Below are 10,621 nucleotides of genomic sequence, written 5' to 3' on the forward strand. Positions count from 1 at the left end.
AGAGCAGAGAAGACACCAGGGATTCTGAAGGGAGTGGCCAGAGAGGTAACAGAAACCTCGAGAGAGTGTTGTCAAGGAAGCTAGAAGAGAACATTTCAGTGGATGGCATCAACAAAGCGTTGGATGCTGTGAAGAGGCCAATGTAGAAAGACTGAGAAATGTCAGCCAGACTCTGTGGCTACACCTGTACTCCTAGAACTCTGGGAGGCAGAGGCAGGTGGAGCACCAGCACCAGGTGAGACCAGCCTGAGCAAGAGTGTGACCCCATCTCTACTAAAAACAGAAAACTTAGCCAGGCACTATGGGGGGGTGCCTGTAGTTCCAGCTACTTGGGAGGCTGAGGCAAGAGGATCACTCAAACCCACGAGTTTGAGATTGCTGTGAGCAATGACACCATGGAATTCTACCCAGGGGGGTGGGGGACAGAGGGAGCCTCTGCTTAAAAAAAAAAAAAAATAGAAGAAGAAGACTGCAGGCTGGGCACAGTGGCTCATGCCTGTAATCCTAGCACTCTGAGAGGCTAAGGCGGGTGGATGGCTTTAGCTCATCAGTTCAAGACCAGCCTGAGCAAAACCGAGACCCCGTCTCTACTAAAAATAGAAAAACTAAGGCAAGAGGATCACTTGAGCCTAAGAGTTGGAGGTTGTTGTGAGCTATGATGCCACAGAACTCTACCCAGGGTGACAGCTTGAGACTCTGTCTCCAAAAAAAAAAAAAAGAAAGAAAGAAAGAAGACTGAAAAATTTAGCAAAATGGAGGTTACCAGGTAATCTTAGCAAAAGTAGGTTTTATGGCATTGTGGAGATGGAAGCCAGATTGAAATGGACCGATCATGTGTGACTAAAAATTGAAGTAGAAAGAGTCAGTGGAGACTAGTCTTTTTATTTTATTTTATTTTGTTTTATGTTATTTAATTTAATTTATTTTATTTTTTTATTTGCAGTTTTTGGCTGGGGCCAGTTTTGAACCTGCCACTTCCCATATATGGGGCCAGCGCCCTACTCCTTTGAGCCACAGGCACAGCCCGAGACTAGTCTTTTGAAAAGCTTTTCTGGGGCAGCGCCTGTGGCTCAGTCGGTAAGGCGCCGGCCCCATATACCGAGGGTGGCGGGTTCAAACCCGGCCCCGGCTGAACTGCAACCAAAAAATAGCTGGGCGTTGTGGTGGGTGTCTGTAGTCCCAGCTACTTGGGAGGCTGAGGCAAGAGAATCGCTTAAGCCCAGGAGATGGAGGTTGCTGTGAGCTGTGTGATGACATGGCACTCTACTGAGGGCCATAAAGTGAGACTCTGTCTCTACAAAAAAAAAAAAAAAGAAAGAAAAGCTTTTCTGGGAAAAGGAACAGATAATACGCCAGTGACCAAAGAGGATTGTATTTTTAGGAGTTTGTTTTTGGGCTGGGCATGGTGGCTCAAGCCTGTAACCCTGGCACTGTGGAAGGCCAACGTGGGCAGATGGCTTGAACTCAGGAGTTTGAGACCAGCCTAAGCAGGTGGCATCCACGAAGGGTCAGGGCTACTACTGTGGACCCTGCTCCAGCCGCATAACTCACACAACTGTCTTGCTAGTTTCCACACAGACTTGACAGGCATCACTCGGGAGGCTGAGGCAAGAGAATCGCCTAGGCCCAGGAGTTGGAGGTTGCTGTGAGCTGTGTGATGCCACGGCACTCTACCGAGGGCAATAAAGTGAAACTCTGTCTCTACAAAAAAAAAAAAAAAAAACAAAGAAGAGAAGCTCACATCCATCCCACTCTTCTGCAGCCCTGTGATAACATTTAATAGCATGCCAATGGGTGTTGTCTATAAATTATATTATGGTATTTCTTCATGTAATGGCTAAAAGATATGGAGCCTAATTATTCCTTAATACCAACACCCTTTTTATATAGATGTTCAATGCATATATAAATCTCTCCCTGGGTTTCACTTTAATAACTGTGCTGACACCTTTGAACCCAATGGTAGATATCAGAAGAAACCTCAAAGAGAGACTTAGGCTTACTAGATATTTACTGAGGATTTTTGCCAAATCCTGCTTCTTTTTTTGAGATAGAGTCTCACTATGTCTCCCTCGGAAGAGTGTCATGGCATCACAGTTCACAGCAACCTCAAATTCTTGGGCTTAAGCGATTCTCTTGCTTCAGTCTCCCAGGTAGCTGTGACTACAAGTGCCCACCACAATGCCTGGCTACTTTATTTTTTGTAGTTGTCGTTGTGTAGCAGGCCTGGGCCGGTTCAAACCCACCAGCCCTGGTATATGTGGCTGGTGCCCTAGCTGCTGAGCTACAGGCACTGAGCCAAAATCCTGCTCTTTTGATTCACTCTGAGCTGCCCTCCACCTAGTCCTAGAATAGCGCTAAATTCATTCTCCTCGGCTTTCCCTGACTATAGCTGAATGCTCATATGTACTTCAGGAGTGAATTTGCCTATGTATGGGGTTAAACTGTGTCCTTCAGAAAGATGCATGGAAGTCCTAGCCTCCAGAATGTCCATGTGACCTTACTTGGAAATAGGATCATTGTGTTAGAACCACTAGTGGTAGGGCGGTGCCTGTGGCTCAAAGGGGTAGGGCCCTGGCCAAAAATTGCAAAAAAAAAGAACCACCAGGCGGCACCTGTGGCTCAAGGAGTAGGGCACTGGTCCCATATGCCGGAGGTGGCGGGTTCGAACCCAGCCCCGGCCAAAAGCAAAACAAACAAACAAACAAACAAAAAAAGAACCACCAATGGTGGCTTCAGGTAGTCACCAAAATAATAGAAAAGAATGAGTCAAGTTTTAAGAAGCAAAGGAAGGTTTCTTAACTATTAATGGCTTATAAAGCAAGCCCAGCCCTGGGATAGTGCCTGCAAGCTCCGTGGAAAGTGCAGTTTTGGAGTTTATACACAACTTTGGGGTAGAGGACCAGCTATTTCCTGGAAGTCTCCCAGAGTTTCAATTGTTTCCAAAACAGCCTAGGTCAGCATGACAGCACCAGAAAATCCCTAGAAGGTTAATCAGCCTCTATCTCAAGACAACCCACCTACAAGACGTTCACTAGCCTCACTTCCATATCTCAAGGCAATCCACCTGGGGGGTCTGGACTAGCCCCAGTCCCATAATAGTTCAGGTCAGCTCAACCCGAACCAGCCTAAAATGGCCTAATTGCCTCTGCCCTGGCCCTCCTCAGGTCTAACTAACTGCCTATCACCTGCAGGTGTCATCAGGTAAGAAGAGGTGATTTACAGTGGGGGAGGAGGTCCCTAATTCAATATGACTGGATCTGTGGGCAGAGGGGGAAATTTGGACACGTGAAATGTAGGATAATATTTAGAAATAAACTTATCCTACATCAAGCACACAAAGTAAATTCAGTGTGAGTTTAAAATGACATGCTTTTCTTCCAGAGGCTTAAGAGGCTTGGAGCCCCCTGGGTTACTCGCAGAGTTAGGCTTTTTTTGGAATTGTAAAATTCCGTAGGCCTTTTCTCTGAAGCAGTACACCCCGTGAAGCCTGAGATCCAAGGGCATGCCGCCCTTCCTCAGAGATACGGGCCAGAGGGTTGACATATGTTAACATATTGTCAGAGGTCTATAGGTACTCTGCCCGAGAAAAGGACACAGTCATTATTTCATACTGAGTAAACTGAGTGAATGCTTGAAGATATTCTTCTGTTAACTCTGTTCCCCTATAGCTGCTTTCGTCTTTGTGCCCTGCTCGGAAAACTAGTCACTGTTTAGAGGAAGAGATTTACTACACTAGTGGTTACATTGATATGATAAATATTTCCTTTCAAGTTAAAATTCAGCTTAGGTGAATTACGTGACTGGAAGAGTATAAAACTTAAACTTGGAATAAAGAACTTTGCTATATGCCATCCCACGGTGTATAGTCTGTTTCTTGACTTAATAATTACAGGAGCGAGTTTACACCTACAGCAAAGCTGCTGCTCGTTCGCGTCTCCGGTCACGCAACATGAAAGCACAAAGGGAAGATGATACAAAAAAACACAGGGTTCATAGTCACTAAACCCCCCTCACTGGTATGCAGCCAATAATATTATAGTAGAATTATAGTAGATCGGTGGTGAAGACCTTGAGTTTGAGCTTTAGAGTGAAACTGGTCCAGGTTGACTTTCTGGCTATACTCCCCTGAGTGACCTTCAGCCCATTAATTGAAGCTCTTGAAGTGTCAGTTTGTCATCTGTAAAGTGTATAATATTTCATTTGTCCAAAATGATATATTATACATGAGCCAATTTATATAATGTCTGATGACACAGTAATGATTATTAAGCATACACTACATTTTATTAATGTTTCACCACAGAAAACCTAAAATCAATGTAAACTTATAACTGTGGTAAAAATAAATTAAATGTCCCTTGTAGATACCTGGACTTGAGGATGAAAAAGTAAACATATTGATTTGAGAACTCAGAGGGAAATGTCTCAGGAAAGGCTTTTAGTGGATAGTTCAAAATATCAGAAAATAAGAAGGTCTGACGTAGTTTACCTCTATGGCTTAGGAACTATTTTCAAACTTCATTGCAGTTTGTAGCCAATTGCTTTTGCAAATAAAATGGGACGCAACTTAAGGCCCTAGAACTATTTTTTCTACAAATGACCCAATTTTTTTTGTTCTGTATACTTTTAAATTTGCGTATAACTTGAGCTAGCAATGTGTAAAATTTAAAGCTACAAAAACTATTTCTGAAGAAAAGGATGTTAAACAATAGGAGTTTCCATTTATGAGTATGGATAAATTGTGATTGCATACTAGTTTGCAGTTTTTAAATAATCCAGAAAAGTCCTCTGCCTACTTGCCCTGGCAGTGGAGGCCTGTTCGCTGTCTATGGTGACTGTATCTTGCTGTATAAGCCTATACCTCATCTGTATCTATATCTTCTTACTCTGCAAACCTACCTTTCTCTGCCTCAATAAATTTTGTTCTATATACTTGCCTTAACAAAAATAAATAAAAATAAATAATCCATTAAAAAACAATAAAATTGGTGAATTATACCTTAGGGAATCACTTTCTTTCTTTCTTTCTTTCTTTTTTTGTAGAGACAGAGTCTCACTATACTGCCCTCCGGTAGAGTGCCCTGACGTCACACGGCTCACAGCAACCTCTAACTCTTGGGCTTATGCGATTCTCTTGCCTCAGCCTCCCGAGCAGCTGGCACTACAGGCGCCCGCCACAACGCCCGGCTATTTTTTGGTTACAGTTTGGCCGGGGCTGGGTTTGAACCCGCCACCCTCAGTATATGGGGCTGGCGCCCTACTCACGGAGCCACAGGCGCCGCATGGGAATCACTTTTAACAGGTGCATACCCATGGCGGGGCGGGTGTCAGAGATTATTTATTTATTTATTTATTATTTATTTTTTTTTTTGGCCGGGGCTGGGTTTGAACCTACCACCTCCGGCATATGGGACCGGCACCCTACTCCTTGAGCCACAGGCGCCGCCCAGGTGTCAGAGATTATGATGGAAGAAGATGACCACGTGAGGGGGCAGGCAGAGACCCGGCAATGCGGCCACACTACGGCTGCCCAGGAGTGGATGAGGCAAGGATCCTCTCCTGGAGGCTTCAGTGGGGCATGACGCTGCTGACACCCGGATTTCAGGCTTGGAGCCCCCAGAAAGAACTGTGAGATCAGTATCTGTTGTCTTAAGCCATCTACATTTTTGGTACTTTGTTACAGCAGTGTAAGGAAAAGAATAAACCTTTGCTCATCTTCAGAGTCAGGGGTCTCTGCCCTCATGGTTCACCTAAACCTTGTGATCAGTCGAAAAGAGCAATGATGCTTGGAGAGAGAGAGGGAGGGAGGGTGGCAAGGCCCAGGAATGAAAGTGTCCAGGCAATGCATGGATCTAGGGGCTGTGGTGATGACCCTGACAGGGGTGTTGAGATCTGAGGCTGTGCAACTTCTGGAGACCAAGCAGAGTGTATCTTGGTGCCTGCATGCGAACCTGCCTCCCCACAGGGTTCCTCATGCTCCCCAAGTCAAGGTTGAACCCCCCACCCTGGGAGGTGGCATGTTACTAACCACACTCAGAATGAAGCTTAAGCAGCAGGCACGTGCAGGAGATCACAGTAATAATATGAGAGTTTTCCAGCATGACTCACAGACGTCATGAAAAGGGGGTACAGCAAGGCTGGAAGTGTGTGTGAAGGCTGGAGAAGAGAAGGCCTGAGAGAGTTACTTTAGGGAGCAGGAGAGTGAACTTATTAGCAAAACGTGTTATGATTTCTGGCTACTTATAGTCCATGTGAAGTTTGTGATCCTGACTCTAAATTAGGTCAGTGAGCGCATATGGGCCAGTTCTGCAGTGATGCTCAGCTGGAGAAACAGACAAGACAGGCTTGCTGTCATTTAGGATTAGGGATAAAGAGGAAGTTGAGAGTGTTTGTCAAGGATTGGTTACAGCACTGGGCTGGGGCATCCTTGCAGGACACTGGATAATGAGATGATGGGATCCCTAGACAGTAGTCTCCATGAGGCTCCAGAGCTGTTTCCTTGAGCATCCTGGAGCTGACAGGGAGGAGATGGGATTGGAGAGGAGGTGTTGGACTTGCTGGAGGTTACAAGAGTCAAGGTTTAGCCGTAGGATGGATGACTGAGATGGATGGGGCAGAGGTGACTGTTGCATAGCCAAGAAAGTTAGGAATAGGACAGGCCAGCACAAAAAATGTTATAGAACGTGGGGTAGAGAAACTGCAGCTCAGTGACTAGGAAGTCACTTAATACAAAAGGCAGGAATGGGAGAGGTCGCATGGGGTGATGGGCTGAACATCAGAGAGCTGGGATCAGTTTGCAACAAGGAAAGAGAGAAGACTCTAGAAGGCAGGGGTCAGAGTGCCCAGCCCACCTTGGGACCTGAGATAAATGGAGGGGTGTGGGAACATAAAGAGACTCTGTTGAGAGACTTATGGGGGAAGAGCTTGTCCTGGAATGGGGCTACGAGGGGTCTGCAAGAGAAAAGGTGGGTGAGCATAGACATTCCCTGGACACAGAGCAGGTATTCCAGGAACTCAATGGCTGGGTTTGGGAATGATGAGAATGGAACTAGGTCACACCAGAGGGTGTTCTGGGCAGTTTGGGGAAGACACCTGCATGTCTTGAGTGAGCCCAGGACTTGAGTCCTGACTTATTTCTTTTTATTTTATTTTATTTTTTTGTAGAGACAGAGTCTCACTGTACCGCCCTCAGGTAGAGTGCCGTGGCATCACACAGCTCACAGCAACCTCTAACTCTTGGGCTTCAGCGATTCTGTTGCCTCAGCCTCCTGAGTAGCTGGGACTACAGGCGCCCGCCACAACACCCAGCTATTTTTTTTTGTTGTTGCAGTTTGGCCGGGGCTGGGTTTGAACCCACCACCCTCGGCATATGGGGCCAGTGCCCTACTCACTGAGCCACAGGCACCACCAGAGTCCTGACTTATTTCTAACCCAGCTGTTCACGAGATTTATCTCAAGTCATGATGACAGCAGAGGGTGGGAATTCTATTCAGGTGCTTGGAGGTGACACAGATGTTGACAAAGACTTCAGCATCAGAATTTTCTTGGGGACATGGTGGCCAGTGTCCCTCTCTGTCACCTCCCATTCTGCTTTGCTGATCCTTCTGTTTCTGCTGATGTACTCTCTGCTTTCCAACCTTTTTGACCTGCCTTCTTTTTTTAGCTCCCCTCTGAAACATGTCTTTTTATTAATCTTTATGTCTCTTGCTAACCTTGATAAGAACAATTACATTTTTTCATTAACAAATTCATCTGTTGTTAGCATGGATGTATGAAAGTGAAGTGAAAGTGGTGGCTCACGCCTGTAGTCCCAGCGCTGTGGGAGGCCAAGACGTGTGGATTGCCTGAGCTCAGAGGTTCAAAACTCATATGAGCAGCAGTCAGCCAGAGTAAGACCCGTCTGTACCAACAACATCAAAAACAGCCAGCACCGCAGGAGAAAGAAGAAAATCAACAAAAAAGGAGTACTTCAAACAAAGAAGAATGAACAAGCACACTGAAATTAAAAATAAAAAAAATTAAAAAAAAAAAGAAAGTGAAGGAAATGGGAAAAACTCAGGGGTTGACATAAAAATCTGAGGATGACAGATAAATGGCCAGACAAGCATATGAAAAGATGCTCAGGGTGGGCAAGGGACTCGAAGAGAAACTTCTCTGAAGAAGACAGGCGCACGGCCTACAGACATATGAAAAAATGCTCATCATTTTTAATCATCAGAGAAATGCAAATCAAAACTACCTTGAGATATCATGTAACTCCAGTAAGATTAGCCCACATCACAAAATCCCAAAACCAGAGATGTTGGCATGGATGTGGAGAAAAGGGAATGTAAACTAATATATTCCTTTGGAAAGATGTTTGGAGAACACCTAGGGATCTAAAAATAGACCTGCCATTCGATCCTATATAATTGGGTTATAGCTTGGGGCAGAGGTGACTGTTATAACCCAATTATAGCCCAAGAATATGGGGAAAGGGGGTGGGGATTGGCTGGAGGGAGGGTAATTGGTGGGACGACACCTACAGTGCATCTTACAAGGGTACATGTGAAACTTACTAAATGTAGAATATAAATGTCTTAACACAATAACTGAGAAAATGCCGTGAAGGCTATGCTAACCAGTTAGATGAAAATATTTCAAATTGTATATAAAACCAGCACATTGTACTCCATGATTGCATTAATGTACACAGCTATGACTTAACAAAGAAAAAAAAAAAGATGCTCAACTACTCATTAGGGAAACGCAAATCAAAACCACAGCAGGGGGCTCTGCGGCTAGGGTGCCAGTCAAATACACCAGAGCTGATGGGTTCAAACAACAATGACAACTACAACCAAAAGGTAGCCGGGCATTATGGCAGGTGCCTATAGTCCCAGCTACTTGGGAGGCTGAGGCAAGAGAATTGCTTAAGCCCAAGAGTTTGAGGTTGCTGTGAGCTATGATGCCACAGCACTCTACCAAGGGCAATAGCTTCAGATTCTGTCTCAAAAAAAAAAAAAAAAGAAAGAAAGAAAAACCACAGCAGGATGTCATCTCATGTCCTTTAGGATGGCCACTTCAAAAGCATAGGAAATAACAAGGTTGGCAAGAATGTGGAGAAACGAGAGCCCTTGCACACTGTTGGGAATGCAAGTTGGTGGAATATGGTATGGAGTCTCCTCAAAAAATTCAATGTAGAACTACCATATGATCCAATAACCCTACTTCTGGATATATAGCAAAAATAACTGAAAATAGGATTTCAAAGAGGTGTTTAAATACCTGTGTTCATTGCAGTATTATCCACAATAACCAAGAGTGGAAGCAACTCAAATGTCCATGGACAAATAAACAGACAATTCTATACAATAGAATGTTATTCAGCCTTAAAGAGGAAGATCTTGTCATAAGCTACAACCTGGATGAAACTTGACATTAAAAGAAATAGCCCAGCAGTGCCTGTGGCTCAAAGGAGTAGGGCGCCAGCCCCATATGCTGGAGGTGGCAGGTTCAAACCTAGCCCCCACCAGAAACTGCAAAAAAAAAAAAAAAAGAAAGAAATAGCCAATTACAAGAATGCATGATTCCACTTACATGAGCTAAAGTAATCAAACTCAGAAACAGGAAAGTAGAATGGTGCTTTCCAGGGCCCAGTGGGAAGGGGAAAGTGGGCCTGTTGTTCAATGATGTTTTCTTGTACTCTAGACTTCATTTTTTTTTTTTTTGTAGAGACAGAGTCTCACTTTATGGCCCTCGGTAGAGTGCCGTGGCCTCACACAGCTCACAGCAACCTCCAACTCCTGGGCTTAAGTGATTCTCTTGCCTCAGCCTCCCGAGTAGCTGGGACTACAGGTGCCCGCCACAACGCCCGGCTATTTTTTGGTTGCAGTTTGGCCGGGGCCGGGTTTGAACCCACCACCCTCGGTATATGGGGCCGGCGCCTTACTGACTGAGCCACAGGCGCTGCCCTACACTTCATGTTTTTTTTAAAGACAGAGTCTTACTCTGTCACCGTGGATAGAGTGCTGTGTCATTATAGCTCATGGCAACCTCAAACTCTTGGGCTCAAGCCATTCTCTTGCTTCAACCTCCTGAGTAGCTGGGACTACAGGTGCCTGTCAAGACGCCTGACTAGTTTTGTCTATTTTTAGTAGACATGGGGTCTCACTCTTGCTCAAGCTGATCTTGAACTCCTGAGCTCAAATGATCCTTGAGCCTTGGCCTTGGCCTCCAAGTGCTAGGATTATAGGCCTGAGCTACCAGGGTACAGCCTCTGGGAGGCTGAGATGAATGGATTGCTTGAGCTCGGGACTTAGAGACCAGCCTGAGCAAGAGTGAGATCCTGTCTCTAAAAGAAAAAAATTATTAAAAGGGTAAGTTTATGTTATGTGGTTTTTACCAGGATTAAAAAAAAATCTATGGAACTTGTGCTACAACATGAAGGAATCTTGTAGACATTACAGTAAATGAAATAAAAAAGGACACAAAAAAGGACAAATTCTGTATTATTCTACTTATATGGTGCGTAGGGACAGAAAGCAGAACAGTGGTTACCAGAGACTGAAAGGAAGGAGAATGTGAAATGTTCTGGAGGCTTATAGCCTGTAGCACAGTGGTGCTTTCCCCACCATAT

The sequence above is a fragment of the Nycticebus coucang genome, chromosome 15, assembly GCF_027406575.1.
Source record: "Nycticebus coucang isolate mNycCou1 chromosome 15, mNycCou1.pri, whole genome shotgun sequence".
Taxonomy (NCBI): Eukaryota; Metazoa; Chordata; class Mammalia; order Primates; family Lorisidae; genus Nycticebus; species Nycticebus coucang.